The 25832-nt window shown below is 35.8% G+C and overlaps 1 protein-coding gene across 1 annotated transcript in view; it reads right to left on the bottom strand.

The window, feature by feature from the left end:
* Nucleotides 1-25832, bottom strand: part of LOC126882021 (myrosinase 1-like) — a 247134-nt gene that overhangs the window by 134629 nt on the left and 86673 nt on the right. The window lies entirely within an intron of this gene.

Genomic DNA, 25832 nt, shown 5'->3' with positions numbered 1-25832 from the left:
GGGCACCTCAGCCTCAAGGTGTTCTGGGGGGTAAACCCCAGGGATAAGGGTGGCTTGTCCTACCCCTCCGTGCTTTTCCGCTTTTTGACAGTGACTATAATTACCTATTGGGTGAGATTTACCTCGCTGCTAAATGGTCCCTCGTTGGAAGCTTTATAGAGTAAGATATATTGTTCTTGCAGCCGTAGGTAACTCGTTAGATAGAGTACGGGGTCGAGTGTATTGCACTCGGCCCAGGGCCAGAGTATTCCTCTGAAACCCCTAAATCGTCATGTCGGTAAAGTCAGCAGCACCACTTCATAAGACCAAATTCAGACTAAGACTATATTTTATTGCTAATTTATTGCTAATTTATTACTCAAAGGAAAAATTTATTGCTGTAGCCGTTTCCGAGAAACAGTGGGTGCTGCTAGCTTTACGGTAAAGCTAGCAGCACCCACTCTATATCTCTACCTTTCTAGAGTTGCACGGCCAAGCGTCGTTGGTTTTTCGGTGGGATATACCGTTCTCCTCCGGCTAACTGTGTGCACCGTATTCAGCGATAAACGCTCTCAAACTCCTCGCTAGTCGTCGGTATGAGTAAGGGTCGATTCTCACTATACCTCCCGTTTACTTTCCATACGCATGGCATTTCGTTTCCATAAAATATTATTAAATACAAATCATATAGTATATGTCCACTTTCCGTTACGTTTACCTACCATTCCCGAAGCTTTGCGTTCAATATCAGCCACGTATTTTTCGGCGACGTCTCGGATACCCTATGGATAATGTGAATATTGCTATTACCTCGCGGTTCAGTCACGTATTTTTTTCTACGATAAGGTGTGAATTGTCGGGTAGAGTATGGATTGGGGGAATACATAGCGGTTATGGATAGGGGGAATACATGTTGAGAAAAATTTGGACAATAAAAAATTTATAGAACTTGTCTGAAATGACTTTGTAATTTTGAAAATAAAAAATACAGTGATAATACATTTAAAGACGGCAATATTTTGGGCGGCTGTTGCCAAGGAATTAAAATATTTTGTTCATCCAATATCTTCTTAAGCAATTCCGCTGGTTCATCGGCGGATTGATAACCTCTACGGAATATTGTCACTCCATTTATTGCTTGTTCGGCCGATACTTCTATCGATTGGTGATTTATTTCTTGCTATTTTGACCACACGTGTCTCTCTATTCTGCTATGTGGTTGTTCCATTCTTTTTTCTTCTATTTAGTGTCCGTTCGTTTATACATCCTGGGATATTATAGTCCTGAACATTTCAGGGACTACCTTCTTCGCTTTCTGGTGACACAATTATAATATGCCTGCTTGTTCCAACTGCGTCGCTTCACTAGAAACAAAGTTAGAGAACTATAGGTTCTTCCAAGTTGTGCGTTACCTTTTTCGCTTTCTGGTGACACAATAATTATAATATATCTGCTTGTTCCAACTCCAATGCTTCACCAGAAACGAAGTTAGAAGACTATAGGTTCTTCCAAGTTGTGCGTTACCTTTTTGCTTCCCGGTGACACAATTATAATATGTCTGCTTGTTGCAACTCCGTTGCTTCACCAGAAGCGAAGTTAGAAAACTATAGGCTCTTCCAAGTTGTGCGTTACCTTTCTTGCTTTCCGGTGACACAATTACAATATATCTGCTTGTTTAAACTGCGTTGCTTCACCCGAAACAAAGTTGAAAAACTATAGCTTTTTCCAAGTTGTGCGTTACCTTTTTCGCTTTGCGGTGACCCAATTATAATATATTTGCTTGTTTCAACTCCGTTGCTTAACCACAAGTGAAGTTAGAAAACTATAGGCTCTTCCAAGTTGTGCGTTACCTTTTTCTCTTTCCGGTGACACAATTATAATATATCTGCTTGTTCAAACTCCGTTGCTTCACCACGAGCGAAGTTAGAAAACTATCGGCTCTTCCAAGTTGTGCGTTACCTTTTTCTCTTTCCGGTGACACAATTATAATATATCTGCTTGTTCAAACTCCGTTGCTTCCTTCACCACAAGCGAAGTTAGAAAACTATAGGCTCCTCCAAGTTGTGCGTTACCTTTTTCGCTTTTTGGTGACCCAATTATAATATATCTGCTTGTTCCAACTCCGTTGCTTCACCACAAGCGTAGAAAACTATAGGCTCCTCCAAGGTGTGCGTTACCTTTTTCGCTTTCTGGTGACCCAATTATAATATATCTGCTTGTTACAACTCCGTTGCTTCACCACAAGCGAAGTTAGAAAACTATAGGCTCCTCCAAGTTGTGCGTTACCTTTTTCGCTTTCTGGTGACCCAATTATAATATATCTGCTTGTTACAACTGCGTTGCTTCACCAGAAACGAAGATAGAAATCTATAGGTTCTTCCAAGTTGTGCGTTACCTTTTTCGCTTTCCGGTGACACAATTATAATATAATATTATCTGCTCGTTTTAACTGCGTTGCTTCACCAGAAACAAAGTTAAATTTTTAATTTATGAATGTTTTGTATATTGATAACGATTTCCGAAGTGAAAGTCGAAACGTCAAGTAAACTTGATTTCAAACTAGAAATGTGGCTTATGCCCAAATAAAATAGTAAATCTTATTTTGTATTTCTCACGCCGCGACGCGCCGGTAAGAAAACAAATGTGAAATAACATTTTTCTACATTGGTCCGCATGTATATTTTATATTTCTATTATTAAATTTTCTTCAGACCACATATTTCATCAAGCCGGAAAAAACACGTGTATTCGAATCAAAAATTTAGGGTAAAATGTTAGCAAACCGATACAAAATGTGTGGAATATTAAATGGGGAAAGTAAACGCGACGTCTAGTGAGAATGGTGGTTAAATTAATGGAAGGTGTATGGAACGGGTATGGGAAGTAAACGGAACGTATAGTGAGAATAGAATTTTAATGGGAGGTGTATGGAATGGTTATGGAAAGTAAACGGGAGGTATAGTGAGAATCGACCCTAAGGTGTGCAGGCAGTGACCTTACTACTCGACGTCTGAATCGAGAATGTGTGACCTATATCACCGCGGACAAAAGTTATGGGACAAAAAACAAAATTTCTTTCTTTTGGGTTTCTTTATGCTTTTTCTTTTAAATATATTTTTGTAAAAAAAGTATCCTTAACTATAAAAAGTTATATTTAGATAGTAAATTTAACCAGCAACAATTTTTATGTACACGTGTGCGTACCAAAAGTGCATAGAACGCACCCTAATGTAACCTGTGCCCAGGGACTGATTTACCCATTTCTCAAAAACGCACCCCTTTAAATGGTAGCACTCCGCGGTTTTTTCATATATAGAGATTCATTGACCATTGACCATATCAAATAATAAAAGCCTGTTAACGTTGTAGTTCCTTTCTATAGGTCGAAGCGAAGATCGGTGGAATATGCGCATTTTATCAATGAAATTCGATATTTTTAAGATATTCCAGAAGCCGCTACAGATAAAATGTTTTAACGACCTATTCATCATTCAGAATTACTCAACGGACATTAGTACAGTTAAAATAATTAAGACGATAACCGGACAACATTGATTTAATGAGTAAAATTTAGTTTTTTTTTTTACTTTAATGACAAAAAAAGCAAGCCCATTAGCAGAACCCAATTAAAAATTATTTTGCACATCATATTTGAAACATTATTTGGTTGAAAAATCTCATTTTTGTTGGCAAAAAAAATATATTAATTTGTTTGGACTAAATTATAGTTGTGCTTATCTTAAAAAGGATATGTTACTATCAACATTCGTACAGTGTTGCCAAACTGAATTTTGTTATTTTGGGTGTAAATTTTTTCCACGGATCTCCGAGGGTACAATACCGGTATATTTCGATAGTACGTGTTCCCTAAAATATTTAACTAAGAATTTTGATCTGTTTGTTCTTTGTCCAGTGTGTGTTATATTATGTATTTATCAGTTTCAAAAAATTTCTGAAATTTCTTGCTGGGATATGTTCCTAATTTGACGAAATGCGCCTGATGATGCTAAGTTAGCGAAAAGATACTTGGGCCAGATTTAATAAACTAGATGCTCGAAACCTGCCTTTTATTCCTATAGATTCCAAATATATATGATAAATTATTATATAAAATATGTACTGTTATGATCTGCTTCTTATTAATTTTATATTAATTATTATTTATCTGATTAATTATTTAATTGTCGCAAATCATACATAAAAAAAATGAATAAAAAATCTCAGGGTGCCTTTTTATACTATAAAAAAAAATCTAAATTATCTCACGTTATACATATCTTCTCTCGTGGGTTCAGTATCTCTTAGTTGATCCTAATCGGGATAAAATAGGGAAACGAAATAAAGCAAAATATTAAAATAAAAATACAGAATTGTCTTTTATTTATCAAAATCAATACTCTAAAATCTATCAAATCTAAAACCTGTGGACATAGATGTCCGAATGAAATTTTTACTACTTAAATTTATTATAGTTAAAAAAAAACAATTTATCGGTTTGTTCCCGATGACTTTGGTAAAATAAACTAAACAAAACAAATTTATGTATTCGCAAGATTAGCTATACTTCCTATTTACTTTTAGAAATATTGGAATTTTAATTCATATGCTTTTTACTCAAAATTTTAGTTTCCTAACATAAAAATATCTTTCACATAAGTTGACTGACCTTTTTCTTCACTCACTCTGATGTCTTCTCGTGACCCAAAACAGCTCTCCCTCGTTGACTATTAAAGGCTACTCATCAAAGCCCTCTCCGTTCTCCAGCTTAAAAACTATTAGCATACCAGCACCAATTCTCCAACAAGCCGGGCCTCTTTTGACACGTTCTCGATTTAAACAAAACTCCAAAAATTCTCTGCTCTCCTTCTCACAATAATACAGAATCAAAGAGGTATTTCGTCTCAATTTAATCTGTCTCTCGTTCCACTTTTCAACACTATTCTCCACTATCAAACAACCACTGGTACTTGCTAACTATCTATTCACGAAAACGTCGAACTGCTCCTCAGCGATGCCAAAAACATAATGACTTCTTTTTCAAACTCTCTCAATCATTCAAACTACCTTTCCCCTTCCAACTTGCCAAGCATCATAAACAATCTTTTCCATTCGACAAACAAACAGTCTTTTTCAAAATTATTCCGACCATCCTAATTACTTTCGGGGAAACTCTACATTTACTCGTGTTGAAAAAAGATATCAAAATTTCAAACTTTCTTTTTTAAAACCACTTTTCTCGAAAATGATAATTACATCCAGCTGTGGATTCTATAGTTTCCGTAGTAAACAACTTTCTCCATTTTAAACCTAAATACATCGTCCTTTTCACTTTAATTATTCACAAAAGTCTTTAATGGTTCATCGGAAAGCTCATTAAAAGAGAAATCCACTTACATCCAAACTAAATTCTAATAAATATTTACAGCTCAATATACAGGTTGTATCAAATTTATGTGCCCGCGTTATTTAAAAAATAATAATTTAATTTTCATTTTGCTTTTGATTGATAAAATTGAAAACACAATAACATCCCCGCCTTGTTTTGAGATAAAATCAGTATTAATAAGTGCAACAAAAATATGATTTTCTCTCGACAACAACACTTTTATATTGTGTCAAAATATTGAGTCCCACCTGAAAAACAATTGCTTTCTTTTTCCCAGTGTCTGTAATTAGATGGGATGTGGTAAGTTTTCGATCGAAAAATTCCTAAGTCTTTAGTCTCCAATGAATTTTCATACTTTTTGGCTACTCTGTTTTCTTCATTTATTAAATTTTCACATTTCCTCAATGTTACACGCAGTTCCTTCTCCTTTTCTTCTCCACATATCAATTTTCTTTCTTTCTCCTCCGATTCTCTCCACATGTTTATTGTGTATTTTGCCTTCTCCATTTTGCATACTTCCTCTTTAAATGCCGCAGTCTCAATTGTATCTTTTCCGCCTTCTTTTTCTATTCTGATCTCTTCTTCTGGGCTCATCTCATCTTTTGAGAAATCCCAAGCTTCATTTTCCTGTGTCAATCTTTTTTTTTCCTTTTCTTCTTCTGGGCTCATATCTCCTTTTGAGGAATCCCAAGCTTCATTTTCTTTTATCCATCTTCTTTCTTCTTTTTCTTCTTCTGGGCTCATCTCTTTTTTCGAGGAATCCCAATCTGCATTTTCTTTTATCCTCTGTTGTTTCTCCTCTTTCTTCTCTGTCCTTGCTTCATTGCCAAATTGATTTCCACCGTTTGTTTTTTGTCTGCATTATCCTGTTTCCGTTTCTCATGTTCCTTGTCCATTCCAGAATGTTAGGTTCTTCTTCTTTTCCATCTGTGATTTTCATCGTGTTATTTTTAAAATCTATCACCACATATTTTTCTGACAATTCATCCACTTCTACGATCATATCATGCATCATGTTTGGCATTATAACACATTGTAGTGCATAAAATTTCTTCCCCAATCGAACCTTTATTCGTATTCCTTCATTTATTGTTGCCAAAGTCCGTTTATTTGCGCCCACTAAATTTACCCTGGGAATTTTGTAAATCAAATTCGTCAAATCAACCTCTTCTATTAATTTCCTGTTAATCAAAGTAATTTCTGACCCAGTATCAATCATAATTTTAATCGGTTTTTCATTGATAAAACCATCTACAAATTTTAAATTATATCCACTTCCTTTATCATTATTTCCTGCTAATTTAATAAATTCCTTCGGGTGACAAAAAATTCCTGTTTGTTCTTTTGTTTTTAGTGAGCGCCTTCGTGAAAAAACGATTGCTGTTCTTCTTCGCTTCTTCTTTCATCGCTTTGTCTCTCATCCTCATATTCGCCTATTTGCGTATTGTTTACCGCTCTTCTATTTTCTCTCGGTCTGTTGGACCCGTATCGGTTTCCACGATTTTCCTGTTCATTCCTTCTATTATCATTTCTGTCTCCTTGATTTGTGCGGGTGTTATTTCTATTCTGGTTTTCTCGGTATCTGTCTTCGTTCCATTGCCCATTTCTTTGTTCATAGTTTCCTCTTCCATTGTCTCTCTTTTCGTTTTCACTCCTCGGAATAAATTCTCTTCTTGTATAGTCTCTCCTCCTAAAGTTTTGTCTTCTATCTCTATAGTCTTGATTTTCGCGTTGTCTATAATTTTCTTGCGATCTTCTTATTTCTCTTTCCCTCATTTTTGCTTTTCGTATTTGTAAAAATTTGCACAAACTGTCGATATCTTTGTAGTTTTGTAACGTTATGTGATCTTCTAAGTTATCTTCAAAATGTCTGGCTATCAGTTCTACTAGCTGTTCGGATGAATAATTGTACTGTAGATGTTTTGCATTATTATATAATTGTAGTGCATATGTTATCTCTGAAATACCCATTCTATCATGGTACCTCCCATTTTGCAATTCCTTGTTTATTTCTAGCTGTTGTATTTTTCCCCAGAAAAAACTCAGGAACTTTTGTTCGAATTTATGCCAATTGTCCAATTCTTCTTCTTTGCTATCGAACCATAAACTTGCCTCATCTTTAAGATGGTTCCTTATCGTTTCTTTGGCTGTCTCGAAGTTACCGATGTGTCGTATTTTCTTTTTTAAATCGTTTATGAAAATTACTGGGTGTAATTTTTCTACATCCCCGCCAAATCTTATTTTCACATCCTCTGTACTATGGATAATCGTTTCTCTTCGTTCTCCGACATTCTGTTGCGTCCTGTTTTCGGTGACTTGTTTTTCTATTTCTGTGATTCTTTTTTCCACTTCTTCTCTGTCTACTTGAACAGCATTTTCCAACTTATTTTCCAAATTTTCTAGTTCCTTTTTTTGGCGCTTTGTTAACTCCTCCATTTTATTTTGAATTTTCATTTCTTGTTCTTTTATGTGGTCTTTCATTCTCATTTCTTGTTCTTGCATGTGATCTTTAATTTTCATTTAATACTTTCCTATGCGTTCCTCCATTTTCTTGTTGTTCTCTTCTATTGCTTGTTTTGTTTCCTCCTGATTTTTATCCAGTTTTTGTTGTGATTCATCCATTTTATCCAGTTTTTGTGACTGGAGTTGCATTAGTTGTAATAATTTATCTATTCCTGATAATTCTTGATTTTCTGATGCCATGATTGTTGTTTCGAAATTGTCTTCTTGTTCTATATGTTCTTCTTGTTCGAAATGTTCTTCGCTTTTGCTTCTGGTTGTTATCGACATGTAGTTAAAATTTTATCCCCGCCTAATATGAAATCCGAAAATACCTTGTATGCTGTCGAGACGAAAATTTTTCTCTCCCTAAATATAATCAATTTATCCCACAAATTTTTAAATGTTTCAAAATTCACATCAATCAAAAATAAAATAAATATGTAAAAATTGTACCTATATAAAAAATTAAGTCAAACAAATATTTTAAAATTTTTAAATATATCAACTTTTTCCGACGGGCAAACAAATTTCCCTTCACCTGTTTTTCCGTTTCCTATTCCCTTCAAATTCACAACCAGAGATACTTTAATGTCCTACGTTGGCTCGCCATGTTGTTATGATCTGCTTCTTATTAATTTTATATTAATTATTATTTATCTGATTAATTATTTAATTGTCGCAAATCATACATAAAAAAAATGAATAAAAAATCTCAGGGTGCCTTTTTATACTATAAAAAAAATCTAAATTATCTCACGTTATACATATCTTCTCTCGTGGGTTCAGTATCTCTTAGTTGATCCTAATCGGGATAAAATAGGGAAACGAAATAAAGCAAAATATTAAAATAAAAATACAGAATTGTCTTTTATTTATCAAAATCAATACTCTAAAATCTATCAAATCTAAAACCTGTGGACATAGATGTCCGAATGAAATTTTTACCACTTAAATTTATTATAGTTAAAAAAAAACAATTTATCGGTTTGTTCCCGATGACTCTGGTAAAATAAACTAAACAAAACAAATTTATGTATTCGCAAGATTAGCTATACTTCCTATTTACTTTTAGAAATATTGGAATTTTAATTCATATGCTTTTTACTCAAAATTTTAGTTTCCGAACATAAAAATATCTTTCACATAAGTTGACTGACCTTTTTCTTCACTCACTCTGATGTCTTCTCGTGACCCAAAACAGCTCTCCCTCGTTGACTATGTTAAAGGCTACTCATCAAAGCCCTCTCCGTTCTCTAGCTTCAAAACTATCAGCATACCAGCACCAATTCTCCAACAAGCCGGGCCTCTTTTGACATGTACTCGATTCAAACAAAACTCCAAAAATTCTCTGCTCTCCTTCTCACAATAATACAGAATCAAAGAGGTATTTCGTCTCAATTTGATCTGTCTCTCGTTCCACTTTTCAACACTATTCTCCACTATCAAACAACCACTGGTACTTGCTAACTATCTATTCACGAAAACGTCGAACTGCTCCTCAGCGATGCCAAAAACATAATGACTTCTTTTTCAAACTCTCTCAATCATTCAAACTACCTTTCCCCTTCCAACTTGCCAAGCATCATAAACAATCTTTTCCATTCGACAAACAAACAGTCTTTTTCAAAATTATTCCGACCATCCTAATTACTTTCGGGGAAACTCTACAACATTTACTCGTGTTGAACAAAGATATCAAAATTCCAAACTTTCTTTTTTAAAACCACTTTTCTCGAAAATGATAATTACATCCAGCTGTGGATTCTATAGTTTCCGTAGTAAACAACTTTCTCCATTTTAAACCTAAATACATCGTCCTTTTCACTTTAATTATTCACAAAAGTCTTTAATGGTTCATCGGAAAGCTCATTAAAAGAGAAATCCACTTACATCCAAACTAAATTCTAAAAAATATTTACAGCTCAATATACAGAGTGTACCAAATTTATGTGCCCGCGTTATTTAAAAAAAATTTAATTTAATTTTCATTTTGCTTTTGATTGATAAAATTGAAAACACAATAGTACATATTACAAATATGTGCATATTTGGTACTAAAATATTCTAGGGAATACATACTATCGAAATATTATTAATTCAGCCCACCAATATTTAAGTAGAATTTAAAAATTTATTAGTTCAGCCCACCCAACCTTGCACCGCGCTTTATATTCCTCTGTCTCGCGTAAAATGAATTAGTTGCTTGCACGTATTCGGTACTAAAATATTCTAGGGAGCACATAATATTGAAATATGCCGGCACCCGATTTTGTTGCTAACCGTAGAACTTTATTAGTTCATTTTTCACCTTTAACTCGCTGTATCTTTTGTCGCTGTAAATATTTCCTTTTGAAAATTTTACCGTATCATCTCTGAAGTATGTAGATAAGAATGGGATTTGTCTGAAATATATAACAAAATTAAAAGAGGAGTTGTTACTTTTTAAATAATTTGTCGTCCGATTTCGTTAGTTTCATGTTTACTTAAAAAAGTTGAGTAACAAACTTTTTAGTTTAAAATTTTAACCAACACAGCACTAAAACGTAAGTCATGAAGAAGTTTTCTGGAAAATTTCAAGTCAAAATATGCAGTGGGAGAAAAGTTATGTGACTTTATAGACGAAATGTACACCCCAAAAAACGCTTATTCCTCGAGATACTGACCAAGGTCTGGTGAATGGCTAGTTTCTATTATACTTTATGTTTTTGATGGTGCTGAAAACGAGAATGAGGTTTGTTTTGAATTTTATGTGGGGGACATTGTCAAAACCGCAATTTTACTCTAAAAATAAAACAAAAAGGAAATCACGTTTTTGCGTTTAACTCGCTACCACTCTGTTCCATTTTAATACTTTTTTTCTGAAATTTTTATAGTATATATTTCTCACCTTTCTGAACACAACGGGAGCTGCTTTAATCTTTCAGTCTTATTATAATAAGAGGGGTGATTTTTTAAATAAAAGGTGCAGATTCCTGAATTGCAAAGTTTAATCGCAAAAGTTAACTGACAAAATTTGAAATTTAGCTTCTCAATCAAACATGTTAAAATATAGAGTACAAAGAACAAAATATTTTATAGAAAAAAAAATGGTGCCACTTTTAATTTTAAGAAAAACCTGATTTCATTTGTTTTATTTTTATGATAAAATTGCGATTTTGACAGTGTTTCCCCACTTAAAATTCAAAATAAACCTCATTTTCGTTTTCAGCACCATCGAAAACATAAAGTATGACCAAACTTAACCATTCACCACACCGTGGTCAGTATCTCGATAATAAACGTTTTTTGGGGAAGTGCCACTCGTCTATAAAGTCACATAACTATTTTCCTACTGCATATTTTGACTTATTTTCTACAAAACTTCTCTACAGGGTGTTTCATTAATAATTGTCCATATCGTAACTAGAGAAACCTTAGCACAAAATACGAAGATTTAACCTAAAACACATAAATTAAATGTGGTTCTTTACTGAGTTACAGGGTGTTTTATCTAAAAATTTTAAAACTATTTTTGCTCAGCATTTTAAAACTATTCGACGTATCCTTTTCATAATTGGCAGAAAGTGCACCTGCTAGACACCCTACTAAATTATGATGAACAAACAGTTTCTAGCTACTACCAGAGGCGTACGACAGGGAATGGTGAATGGTTGACCCTTCTCAAATTCTACGCCACTGGAGGAATTAATATTTTAGTTCCATTTTTAGATTCTCCAATACTTTCTACGTAAACAATATACTCTTCATTGGTAACGATTAAGTCATTAGTCTTCGAGATATTTGAATGTTGTTCTGAAGCTATTTCCTTGTGGCATTTTTATAATCAACTATTTTCAATGGGAAATAAGCCACAATTTTACCAAAAAAATAATTTTATTAACGTTTCGAAGCCCAAATCGAATTTTGACAACGAAACCCGATTTGGGCTTCGAAACGTTAATAAAATCATTTTTTTGGTAAAATTGTGGCTTATTTCCCATTGAAAATATTTTTTAAATTTTTAGATAAAACACCCTGTAACTCAGTAAGGAAGCACATTTTATTTAAGTATTTTAGGTTAAATCTTCGTATTGTGTGCTAAGGTTTCTCCAGTTACTATATGGACAATTATTAATGAAACACCCTGTATAACTTAGGTTTTAATGCTGTTTTGGTTAAAATTATTAACTAAAAGTTTGTCACTCAACTTTTTTAAGTAAACATTAAATTAACGAAATCTAACGACTAAATTTTTAAAAATTAACAACTCGTCTCTTAATTTGTTATAAACATCTTGGACTAATCTCATTGTTATCTAAATACTTCAAAGATGATACAGTAAAATTTTAAAAGGAAATATTTACAGCAACCAAAGATACAGCGAGGTAAATATAAAAAATCATCTAAATTGATTTTTCGCATTTTTGCATAAAATTTTGATTTTTGAACATGTTTCACCAATTCTAGATAAAAATAAAATTTATATTCAGATTCAGCGACCTCGAAAATGACCAAAATGACCAAAATTGTTCATTCACCTTAAAGTTGATTTTCGTGGTTGGTATAACGTCGTTTTAGGGGTTGCTGCCGCTCCCCTGCAAGCGGTTATAGCCCAGGACAGAGATGACAGAATTTATGGAATAAAAGTTATTTAAATAATATGAAAGGTAATCCTATCAAAACACAATACCTGTACATTGAGAGACCAACAGGAAACCTGATTATTGATGAATAATGCTTGTAAGGAATATCTACACATATTTAGTCACAACAATTTCCCTCTCCTCGGGATTGTAATTTTTTCCTCGACGTTGGTGGGAGGGCCGAGTAACTGGTCTTGGTCCCTAAATTTTGTGAGGGGAGCACGACCAGTGAAACTAAACACAGTCCCAGCGTCCAGTGTCTGTGCACCGGGTGGTCGCCGGACACCGCCACTGGACGCTAAAAGGCGCGGCAATTGAAGCGAACAGTTGCGGCGTCTTTACCTTCAGCAATTTGAATGATACCTTCCAACTTCCCTGCGGCTACTCTAATTCCTAAGTCTAATCGCCACTTCCAACAAACGTTTTGTCGGCTATCGATAAACACTTTTTCATTCTTAGAATGATCCTAACCCCTCTATAAAGAAAAGCCGAAATGTCTCACACCACCGAAGTACCTTTATCCCATATATACAAATCCCCACCCTAATCCCGCGTAACAGGGAATGCAGCAGTTTCGCGGAAATTCCAGGTAGCCTGCGAATACAGACTGCCAGTGCGCCCAGAGGCAAACGTGATAAAAAGCCTAGAGGAGTAAACCTCAATAAAATAATCCCCACTATCACGGTGGAAGGCATCGTGCCAAAGATATGAGAGATGCGAGGGTTAGAGCATCACAAACGATCCCTTCGGGATACCTGGCGACCTCTCGAAGTAACCTAGCCTTAACGCGGTAAGGGCGCACTGCCGCGTCGGACGTGTAGCACGTCCCGACTCGTGGGAACTACATGGATAGACCAACACAAAAATACCGATGGGGGACAAAGATGACGAACACAGGCAAAACATACAGGAAAATGAGAAGGAAAACGATTCAAAACCGAATGGGGGAGAACAGTCGCTAGACGACTTTAGAAAGGATGGAGAAGAAGAAATGACCAGTTTCGAAAAAGAACTCTTAAGCACACACAACGAACGAAGGAGAATGAATAGGTCGACTGTCCAAAAGCAGTCAACATTAGTCGGGGAGACAATCGATTTAGAAGAAAGCGAGAACGACAAGGAAGATATAGGAGAGGAAAAATCGCAGGCGGATGCAGAAGAAATGGAGGAAGGATGGCGAAATGCCCTTCAACAGAGTGTGTTGCAGGAACTATTCGAGAAAGTAAGCGATAAACTAGGGGAGGGAATGGATACTGAAATAAGAAAGCTGTTTGGGATTATAAAATCTACCAACAATAAAATAGACGACAGCATAGACGAAATCAACAAAACCCATGAAGACACAAAATGTGAACAATGTAAACTAAAAGTTGAAAGAAAAAAATAGAAAGAAGAACAAGAAAGAATTACAAAGTCACTACATATGGGGGGAGGGAAAAGAATTTTCCTAAGCATATGCGATAGTAAATGGGAGGAAAAGGTATTTACGACAACAAAATGAGAACAAGTGGGGCTACTGGAGTCAGTTGAAAAGAAAACAAGCTTAATAATAATCCAACAAAATGCTAAAGATAAAGGGGTCGAAAACATTTTAAAGGGGACAGGGGAGGACCTAGCAGATATGTTAGAAAAAGGTGAAGAAGGAGAAATAGAGCACTTAGAGACCTCCAAGAAAAGAGATAACAAAAAGACAACCTGGTACACCTTTGTGGCCAGGATAGGGAAAGAGAGGGGAGGAAGCCTATACGACATGGCAGAGAAGGCAATAAAAGCAATGAAACGTGTAAGCGAAATCCCAACGGTCGTACGAGTGGTAATTGGAAACGATCTGAACAAAGAAACAGTAAGAAAAGCACTCTAGTACGCAGGACAAAGCGAGGATATTTCCTGGGAAATAATTATAAGAGGTAAGGAAATAGGTGTAGAGAGGAAAGGAGAGCAAGAGGAAGCCCTCCTAATAAAGATAGGAGGGAGGAAGTACACTGAAGTCTTAACGGAGATGAGAGAAAAAATTGATATAGGGAAAATGGGCCTACAGGTAGAGAAATTAAAGAAAAGAAACGGAGGAGATTTACTAGTAAAACTAAAGAGGAGGGGGGCAGCACAAAAATTAAGAAAGGAGTTGGATCAAAAAATGACTGGTATGGACACCGCAATACGTAGAAAAGAAACGTATTTCACGATAACGCGTTTAGATCCGGGGGTTAGTGAAAAAAGCCTAAAAAAATCCATAAGAAGCTACACGGGCATCCCAGAGGAGGAAGTTGATGTAAGAGTCCTTAGAACAAATAAATATGGGGAGCAAGTAGCCACAATAACCGTACGACCCTCCAAAGCAGAGGAGTTGAGGAAGTACGGCTCGATAAAGGTAGGTTGGGTGATATGCCCAGTCATGGAGAGGCACAACCCGATAGGGTGCTACAAGTGTCTTAAGTTCGGTCACAATACATATGACTGCAAAGAAGAAAGTAGAGCAGCTTGTTGTTACAACTGCATGAAAAATGGACACACGGCAGTAAATTGCACAAACAAAGCCTTTTGTTTAGTGTGCAAGGAGGAGGGGCACAGGATGGACAGGATGGCCTGTCCAGCCTACAGAGCCCTAGTTTACGGAAGGAGAGGAGAGGGAGAACCCCCTTAGAAAACGAATAATAAAGAAATAACAGTTTTTTTGGAAAACAAAGGTGGGCCCATATACAGCCCACCTAGGTCATATATTTTATTTATATATTTATTTATTTATATTATTAACTATTTAATCTATATTTTTATTTATTTATATTTATTTATTATTCAATTTTATGTATACTTTTGTATCTATTTATTCATTTTATTTATATCAAATTTTAATAATTTTAAATTTATTAAAAATGGAGAATTCGATGTAGGGGCGACTCTCGGGAACTGAACCAAACGGACCTCAAGGATCAACCTGGTATACGGATATTGCAAGTGAATGTGGGCAGGGCTCGAAGAGCACATGACCTTGTCAACGCAAAAGCCTGCATGCTAGAATCTGACCTGCTCATCGTCCCCGAACCGAACAAAAAGATAACCTCGGAAGGTGGATGGGTACAAGACAACGGAAAAAACGTGGCGGTGCTCATTAGAAATAGGGAACTAGGAGTGCGGGGTATTGTCAGGGGCGGAAATCATATCCTCATTAAACTGAGGGACTTCAGCCTTCTGGCATGCTACGTATCTTTGAACATCCCTATGTAGAGATACCAAAGCATCGTAGACGAAATAATGAGTGCCGCTACAAACGAAAACGACGTGATCTTTGCCGGGGACATCAACGCGAAGTCAAGGTTGTGGGGTTCCCCCATAAATGATAAAAAGGGGGAACTCTGGAATGAATGGATAGCCCAGGCTGGCCTCCAAGCTCTGAACAACAACAAACCAACTTTTGTGAGAGGGGCCAGCCAGACACACATCGATGTAACATTAGCAAGTGAAGGGCTATCCCGCAGAATACACGACTGGGATGTCCTCGACGACCAGCTGTTTACCCACCACCGATACATTAGGTACGAAATTAAGGTGAAGGGGGGAATAAGACGGTCGATATGACACACTGACATCTATTTTAACAAAACCACGTACCTATCGGAGGTCAGAAAGATCAACGAGGAAGAGATTTCTGACCTTGGCCAACAAAAAAGAGCACTAAAAGATGCAGCAAAGTTGGCCACCGTGAAGAAAAAGAATGATAAAAAATCCCCCTATTGGTGGACGGATGAGATTGAAGGTCTACAGGAGAGATGCCTCAGAGCTCGCAGGAATTATACGAGAAGCCAGGGCAGCCTCGAGCTCAAAGAAATATACAAGGAATTAAAGAAAGAATTAAATAAAAAAATAAAAAAGGAAAAAAAGAAAAAGTGGCAGGCCCTTATAAAAGCGTTAGACGAAGATGTATGGGGCGATGCCTACAAGATAACGATGAATGCCCTGAAAATAATCGCCCCATATAAATTGGATGAGGACCAGCTGATGGAATCGGCTGAACTCCTCTTCCCAACCAAAGACATCCAGAATTTTATAAAAATATTTCCAAATATGGTGGAGGAGTTTACAGAAGAGGAAATAAAAACCGCTGGTCAAGAGATGAAGACAGGGAAAGCTCCCGGCCCTGACGGGCGGCCACCAGAGGCAATTAAGATAGTAGCAACGGAGAAACCAGGTTTGATCAGAAGAATATGCAACGACCTACTGCAGAAACAAGAGTTTCCCAAAGACCTAAAGGAAGCGAACCTAGTTCTGCTCCTAAAACCTGGGAAACCCCCCGATTCGGCATCCTCTTATCGGCCAATATGCCTCCTAGACTGCCTTGGTAAGTTCTATGAGGCGCTTATCAAGAATAGGTTTGAAGGCGTGTTGGAAGATGAGAGAGTGCTATCAAACCAGCAATATGGATTTAGAAAAGGCCCATCGGCAGTCGATGCCGCGGCCTGGATAAGGGACACGACTAGAGTAAGCAAAAAAAAGTGGGTGGTCCTTGTTCTGTTGGACATCAAAAACGCTTTCAACTCGGCAAACTGGGGCCTCATTATAGACAGAATAGCCGAGAGTGGGGCTCCGGAGTATGTGTCCAACATAATAAAAGACTACCTATCTGAAAGAACCGTATGTATATCCAAGAAAAAGAAGATGAAAATGACCGCGGGTGTACCCCAGGGGTCAGTCCTGGGACCCTCACTATGGAATATATTATATAACGGGGTACTAGAAGTAAACACGGAGAGAGGAGTAAGGGCGATTGCATACGCGTACGACCTGGCCTTACTAGACGAAAATGATTGGGGCATAATAGAAAAAGTAAACCGAGCAATAAAAAGAACCGCGGAATGGATAGAAGAAAATGATCTAAAACTAGCAGTAGAGAAAACGGAAGCGATAATCTTGAGGGGACCGATATATAGAGAAAATATATTATTCCAGTACAAAGACTCTGTAATAAGACCCCAGAAACCAGTTAAATACTTAGGAATAACTTTTAATGACAAAATGAAATTCGGAACACACATAGAAGAGGCATGTCGGAAGGCGGAAGAAAGGACCTCCACACTAAACAAATTAATGCCAAATATAGGGGGTCCGGGATCACAAAAACGAGTAGTAATGTTACAATCAATCATGTCCATCTTACTATACGGGGCCCCAGTGTGGCACGAGGTTCTAGAGATGGCCAAATACAGAGACATGCTTCTTAGAGCACAGAGGAAACCTCTGATCAGGGTGTGCAGCGCGTACAGAACCGTTTCAACCATTGCCTTACAAGTGGTGGCTGGGTCTGTGCCGGTGCACATCCTGGCCAGAGAAAGGGTCCGAATGCATCAGAGGGGCAACGGGGCAATTGGTTCAGGGACACAAGAAAGAGGAGCTTGGAGATGTGGCAGAGGGAATGGGCAACTGAAGTCGGAAAGGCTGCCTGGACGAGATGCCTGATTCCGGATGTAGTGAAGTGGTACGAGTGCCGACATCGTCGCGTCAACTACTACTTCACACAGTTCTTGACGGGACATGGATCGTTCAGGAACTACACCTTCCGTATAAGGAAAACGGTGGATGATTTATGTCCTGAGTGTGGGGTGGTGGATGACGCGCTGCATGTCGTATTCGTGTGCCCTGCATATCGTGCGGGGCGAATTGAGCTGCAGCTGGATCTGGGGTCTCCTCTAGGTGAGCCACAAGAGCTCATGGATAGAATTATCGGAAGCGGGAGGGACTTCGACTTGTTCATTGCTTTTGTCACAAAAACCATGAAGCACAAAGAAGAAAAAGAGAGTATTTATTTACAAAAAAATCGTTTGTGTTGTGGTTGGTAGTCAGCGGGGGGAGGACCCTATACACCCTAACCACGCTGACTGCCTATTTAATTTTATCTATTTTACTTTTTAGCTGATTTTATCTGTTATTTATTATTTTATCGGATTTTATTAATTAATCTATTTAATTTTATTTTTAACTCATACCGTTCTTTTATTTTCACTTTCTACTTTTTCCTGTTCATGTTCTCTATCTTTTCTTTCTATTCTCTGTTTCTCTTTCTTTTATTTTCTCTTTTTCTCCCTCATCTCTTTTATTCTTGTTTCTTTTTCTTATGTTATATTTGTTCGTATCGTTGTGGGGCAGTCAGTGGGGAAGGACCTTTTACATCCGACCTACACAGACTGTCCCATCTTAATATCAGAGTGAGTGACTGAATGGGTGGATGAGAAGGCGTGCATAGATGAAAGCATGAATGATTGGAGTTGCTCGTAACTTTCAACTGGCATTCTTTGGTTGGTTCCATCTTGGTTTGGGTGGCGTCCTGGCTGCCCCACTACCCAGCGCGCGGCGACCGGTCTGGTGCGGCGCGTGAGGGCGGGGGGCGGCAAGGCGGCCGGCTCATCCGTGGAATACATGCTGGGAGTGCCGGAGGGGAGCTACGAGTAAGGTCGGCGGGTCAGATATGCTCGCTAAGAGCGGTTCCGGACCCGCCGGCTGGAGAAAGAGGAGGTGGGTTTAGTCGGTAGGCGGCCCGGCAAGATAGAGATAGGACGGGCTGAATCCGACACACCTGGGACACCTTCCCAGACGGTCTTAAGAAGATTCCCACCTCCCAAAAAACAAAAATTAACAACAATTTAACCACAGTGGTCTGACTGAAAAGGAAATAGAGAAAAGGTGATTAAGAGGCAAAAAGGTTATAGATAGGATGTATAATTCAATATATCTTTTAATTGCGTACTTACAATGTTTACAACAGTGTAAACGGTGTACACAACAGTTCCACATTTTCACAATTTTCCACAATTATTATTTCCAGTCTGTAGTAGTAGAAGTAGGACAAAATAGGTTCATGAATGCTTTGATACTTATCACATTTTGTTTTTGTTTTTCGGGTTTGCAATAGTTTACACGCTGATGCTACAGATATTGAGCAAAATGGTACTGTAGGTGAGCCTTTTTGTGAATCTATACCTCCTCCTCTACATCCAATAAAAAAGAGGAAAAGAGCCCAGCTCTCGCGCATATATAGCCAATTAAAAGAGATAGCTGATACCACAAACGATAATATCAAAAAAAATGAGTTTGAGGTCTTTGGTTACCAAGTCGTTCTTCTACTGAATTCTTGGCCCTAACAATTGGCACTAAAAGTACAAGAGCACATTAAACTTTACCCTAATAGAATTCGAGGTCAGTATCAGGATGCCACAGTCGTCGTGTGCTGCAGAATCATCATATTATAGCGACTCGTCAATATCTTAAAATCATATTAGTATGTAATTATAATTTGGAAGAGCAATAAAATTTGCTTCCTTTTTTAAATCGTAAAAATGTCAAAATCATCTAAATGAAATTATCGTTACCGCTTTTAGTCCAGCGTGTATCGTCGTTCCCGTTAGGTAAATTATTCCGATTCCTTTTTTTTTGCACAAACTTACTCAAAAAGAGGTCTTTATTGAAACGATGTCAAGATCAGGGTAGTTTTAATTAATCAAAAGAGCCAGTAGCTTTTATTTTTTTCGTGTGATATATTTCCTCTCCACCCTGTATTCTTAATTCGCTTCGGAGATTGTACCGTCTATTACGTAATTCGTTAAAAGCATGTTTGTGTCTCAGAGGGAAACCGATGAAATTCTCAGAGCTTAGGAAATCGAGAAAGCAATTCGTTCTTATATTCTCAGGGATATAGAATTGATACTCATATTTTTTTATCTGAAAGTAATTGAATTGTTTATATTCTACCGAGTAACGCGGTTTTATTTGAAAGACCTAATTGCTTTTGGCGACAATAAAACTGCAGGATGTTTATTTTACAGCCGATAAAAAAGATAAGAAGCTATTAATTTCTCAGCAAACAGACCACCTGCGGAAATCCTGAATGAGTGATTTTCATGAGAAAGATTCGATAGTGGCTGAAGTGTTTACTGGTATTCCATTGTCCGAGAAATAATGATGGCTGTTGTGGGGGTATAAACCAAAATGTATTTTGAATTTCTTAATTGGTACATGGTAGAAGAGGGAAGGATTAGACTTTTATTATTGGTTGATTAGACGAGTAGAGTAGAATGAAGGAAATGGAATAGTTTGTGGAAGGGAGGTTTCGATTTGAGGAGATTCATTCAAGTTTTAGGAGTCGGGATTCAAGTTTGGGAATCGAGAGAGGCGAGTTCAAGTTCCTGGAGCTTCGGCGGAAGCCGCTAAAAACGGTTCCCGAAGAGCTTAAGTACAGTGGAGTTCTTATTCAGTTCGTAGTCAAGATAGAGTGCAAGTTTAGACTTCAGAAGTCTTGGTGATATAGTAGTGGAGTTGAGTGTTCTACAACAGACTGAATATTAGACCATTATGGTGTTATCAAGCCGTGGACCACCGCGTTTCGCCGCTTTTAGGCGAATGCGACTTTTCATACCAATATCGGTATACCTAATCTCTTCGCACGCAGTCAGAAATTTATTAGGAAGTTTTGATCTATTTTGAGCTATGTATTTGTTTTTGTCCTTTGTGATAACTATATTTTCATTTATCTTTCTTTTATTTTTTGATTTAAGCTATACTTTTTATGTTTCTATTTTCGGTTCCCATTTTTTTTTTGGTAATCGGTGGCGCCCATTATTTCATTTCTATTTGACTTTTCTATTTTGATCTATTTATAAGCTAATAAGAGAATATCAGTAAACACCCCGTTAAGAACCATCCCATATCTCTTCCGAACTGAGCGACCGTGGTCTTTTCCTTCAAATTTTGTAACACGATATTATCCCCTTCTATGACATACTAACATCTTGTCAATTATGTTTCCATTATTCCAACAGGGTGAAATTCCGTTGTTACATTATAACAAATCCACAGGGTGTCAGGCGGTATCGCGGTCGAAAAATTGTTTCAACAATTTTTTTTAAACAAATTCACAAAAACCATTTTTTCACTTCGGACAATTTTCTTTTAGATCAACTGGATCGTTCGAAGCAAAAAGGTATCGTGTAGTTTTTCCCTAAAATTGATTGTTGTCGAGTTTTTAATTTGAAAAATGCGAAAATGAACATTTTCAAGGCTTAATAACTCGGTTAAAAATTATTATTATGAGTGAAAAAGTCAGAAAATGGCGAAATAAAAGTTTAAAGCTCCCCCCCCCCCACAAGATCCTAAGGAAATTTTTGTCATTATTTTATTACACTAAGCTGTTATTTTTAATTATTAACAATAAGCGCAAAGAGCGTATTGAGGCAGACGTCAATTTGAGTGCGAGTGAGATTCACCATTGGACGGCCGGTATCTCTTTCGCACTCACCACTGAGACGACTAATATGCACTTAGCGCTAATTATTAGTAATTAAAAATAACCGCTTAGTAATACAATAATGACACAAATTTCTTCAGGATCTTGTAGGGGGACTTTAAACTTAGATTTGGTCACTTCCTGACTTTCATAATAATAATTGTTAACCGAGTTATTAAGCCTTAAGGATGACTATTTTCGCGTTTTTCAAATTTTAATTCGCGTATAACTCGACAGCAATCAATTTTAGAGAAAAATCACAAGAGAACTTTTTTACTCACAATGACCCATACAGTCTAAAAAATATTGTTCGAAGTGAAAAAATTATTTTAGTGAATTTGTTTAAAAAAATTGTTTCCAAAAAAACAATTTTTCGACCACGGTACCGCCTGGCATCCTGTGGATTTGTTATAAGGACCTCTTCGTGAGTAAAATTGTGCTAAAAATCGAATCGGAATAATATACCTAACAGGGCTACGATATAGCCTGGACTATTTACAATCTAATTTACTTGTCTGTTAATGTATTTTTAATATAATCTGTAAGTTTGACCGGTTTACAGTGCTTATTATTGAAAGGAATATAGTTAAAAGAGCTTGAACGAGTCAATAATCACAAGTGTATGCAAACTTTGAACAGTCATATCTTAACCAATTTTTGTCCTACAGAAAAATATAATAAAACCGCAATATACAGGGTGAGTCATGAGGAGCTGTACATACTCCTACCTCGTATAGAGGCTCCTATGGGGAATAACAAATGACCATTAAAAAGTGTCTGCTCCCATTGTTTAATAATATACAGGGCGAATTTCGCATTTTGACACAAATTTGTATTCGTCATAATTTTTGAACGGGCAGATCGATGTGTCAGATCGTTACACTATTACCACCTAATCAACTAATTTATTCAAACTAGAAAAAAATCAGGGCCGGCTTTAAAAAAATTAGTTTGTTTGGGTCTTAGAAAAAATTTCACCCTGTATACGCTTTTTGAAAACTCTAATATGAATTTTACAAATTAGAGAAATAGGCAATTAAAATGGCATATTTATTTTTTTCCGCACACGATTACTTAATTTTTATAAAAAAAAAATCAAATTTCACTATGAATTAAAAGTTTGGTAAAGTGAACGATAGATTAAAAAAAATAACTTTTATTACAAAAATTTATTTTTTTTTGCACAAATAAGTAATTTATGTTACCATCCAATCAACTGATTTATTCAAACTAGAGAAAAATCAGGTCCGTATTTAAAAAATTAGTTCGTTTTGGTCTTAGAAAAAATTTCACCCTGTATACGCTTTTTGAAAACTCTAATATGAATTTTACAGATAAGACAAATAGGCAATTAAAATGACATATTTATTTTTTCCCCACACGATTATTTAATTTTTTATTAAAAAATCAAATTTGTCAAAATCGGAATTTTAACCTAAAAATGAAAAAAAAATGAACTCACGGTTTAACTCGCTACAACTCTGTTCCATTTTAATATTTTTTTTCTGAAATTTTTACAGCACATACCTCTTACCACTGTGAAGACTATGAAAATTGTTGTAGACTTTCAGTCTTCTTCTTGTAAAAGTTGCAAACTTGTAAATCGCAAAAATTAGGAGGAAAAATTTAAAATTTATCAATTTGATCACGTCTATGTTAACCTGTAGAGTCCAAAAGAAGTGTTATGGGAAGTTTTAGATCTAATAAAAATGGCAAAACTTTTAATTTTAAGAAAAACGTTGTTTTTGTAAATTATTTTTTGTAAAAAAAGTTAATTTTTTTAAATCTATGCAAAAGCTTTGCCATACTTTTTATGCATAGTCAAATTTGATTTTTTAATAAAAAAATAAGTAATCGTGTGGGGAAAAAATAAATATGCCATTTTAATTACCTATTTCTCTTATTTGTAAAATTCATATTAGAGTTTTCAAAAAACGTATACAAGGTGAAATGTTTTCTAAGACCCAAACAAACTAATTTTTTAAATCCGTGCCTGATTTTTTTCTAGTTTGAATAAATCAGTTGATTGGGTGATAACATAAATTAAATATTTGTTAAAAAAAATTCATTTTTGTAATAAAAGTATTTTTTTTAAATCTATGGTTCAAGTTACCAAGCTTTTAATTATTCATAGTCAAATTTGATTAAAAAAAAAAAAAATTAAATATTCGTGTGGGGAAAAAATAAATATGCCGTATTAATTGCCTATTTGTCTAATTTGTAAAAATAATATTAGAGTTTTCAAAAAGCGTATACAGGGTGAAATTTTTTCTAAGAACAAAACGAAATTATTTTTTAAATCCGGGCCTGATTTTGTTCTTGTTTGAATAAATCAGTTGATTGGTGGTAACATAAATTAAATATTTGTTCAAAAAAAATTAATTTTGGTAAAAAAAGTTAATTTTGTTAAATCTATGGTTCACTTAACCAAACTTTTAATTCATAATCAAATTTGATTTTTTTATAAAAAATTAAGCAATCGTGTGCGGAAAAAAATAAATATGTTATTTTAATTGCCTATTTGTCTAATTTGTAAAATTCATATTAGAGTTTTCAAAAAGCAAGGTTTTCAACAGGGTGAAATTTTTCTAAGACAAAAACGAACTAATTTTTTTAAAGCCGGACCTGATTTTTTTCTAGTTTGAATAAATCAGTTGATTAGGTGGCGTTAGTGTAACGGTTGACCAAAATAAGAGACACATCGATCTGACCGTTCAAAAATTATGACGAATACAAATTTCTGTCAAAATGCGAAACTCGCCCTATATATTATTAAACAATGGGAGCAGACACTTTTTAATGGTCATTTGTTATTTCCCCATAGGGGCCTCTATACGAGGCACGAGTATGTACAGTTCCTCATGACTCACCCTGTATATAAAAGCAAAAGCCTACATTTTTTAATGTTTTGAGATTTTTTGTTTCACTAATACTTTTTAAGTTATTTTGAAAACAAGCATTTTTTCCAAAACTAAAAAACATTATATTTTACTATAAACCAATTTTTGTAAATACACTTTAAAAAAAGTTTTAATGAGTCTTCGATATTGAATTTCGATTGAAATATTCGATGTGGAATTTGAACAATAAGAACGTATTTTTCGTGAGCTATAACTTTGCTTTTCCTGGCTCTACAGACTGGTAGGGGAGCCCAAGCGGGGATTTTTGCAGTTACTCGAGCGCGTCAGATTAGTATATGGGGAGAAACCTGGTACCCTGCAGATGTACCTCTACCATATATTGGCTCTTAACACAGGGGAGTTCGTTAAGGGGGGCCCGAAAAAAAAAATCTATCCTTAAAAAACTTGAAATTGTCAGATTAAGATAAGGTAAGTTAAGTACATGCAAAAGAGTGTATATTTCAAAAATCTGACGATTGAGTCCCAAAATTTCACAAGAAAAAAGCGAATATTTCGCGAAATGAATGACAGATCGAAAAACTAAAAAACATGTGCCCAATATTTTTTAAAAATCTATCGATTGATACCAAACACGACTTTCTACGGAGAGAGGTGGGGGGTAAATTTAATATTTTAAATACGAATCCCGCGATATTTCGCGAAATGAACATCAGATCGAAAAACTGTAAAATACACTTATTCAATATTTTTGAAAAATCTATCGAATGGCACCAAACACGACCCCCCATGGATGTGGGGTGGGGGGTTACTTTAAAATCTTAAATAGGAGCCCTCATTTTTTATTGCAGATTTGGATTCCTTACGTAAAAATAAATAACTTTTATTCGAAACATTTTTTCGAATTATAGATAGATGGCGTTATAATCGGAAAAGACGATTGTTGGAAATGGAAAATTAAATTAAAAAATGGCAAGCGCCCACTAAAATGGAAAACTTTACTTAACTTTTTTTGGTTTTATGACCTACTCGTCACAACCCAATAGGTCCCCAAAGCGCTCGAGTGACTGCACATTTAGCATACTTTGCTCCCCTACCAAAACCATTTGTTCGTTTTTTTATAAGCTACATTTTTGCTACGAATATTTTTTCGATAAAATATTTACTTTTTGAGTTATTTGTTGACAGATAAACATTTTCACTCGCAAATAACTCGAAAA

This window comes from Diabrotica virgifera, chromosome 1 (assembly GCF_917563875.1).
Source record: "Diabrotica virgifera virgifera chromosome 1, PGI_DIABVI_V3a".
In the NCBI taxonomy this organism is placed as follows: domain Eukaryota; kingdom Metazoa; phylum Arthropoda; class Insecta; order Coleoptera; family Chrysomelidae; genus Diabrotica; species Diabrotica virgifera.
Note: the sequence above shows the minus strand (reverse complement) of the source record. Positions and strands in the feature narration are given on the sequence as shown.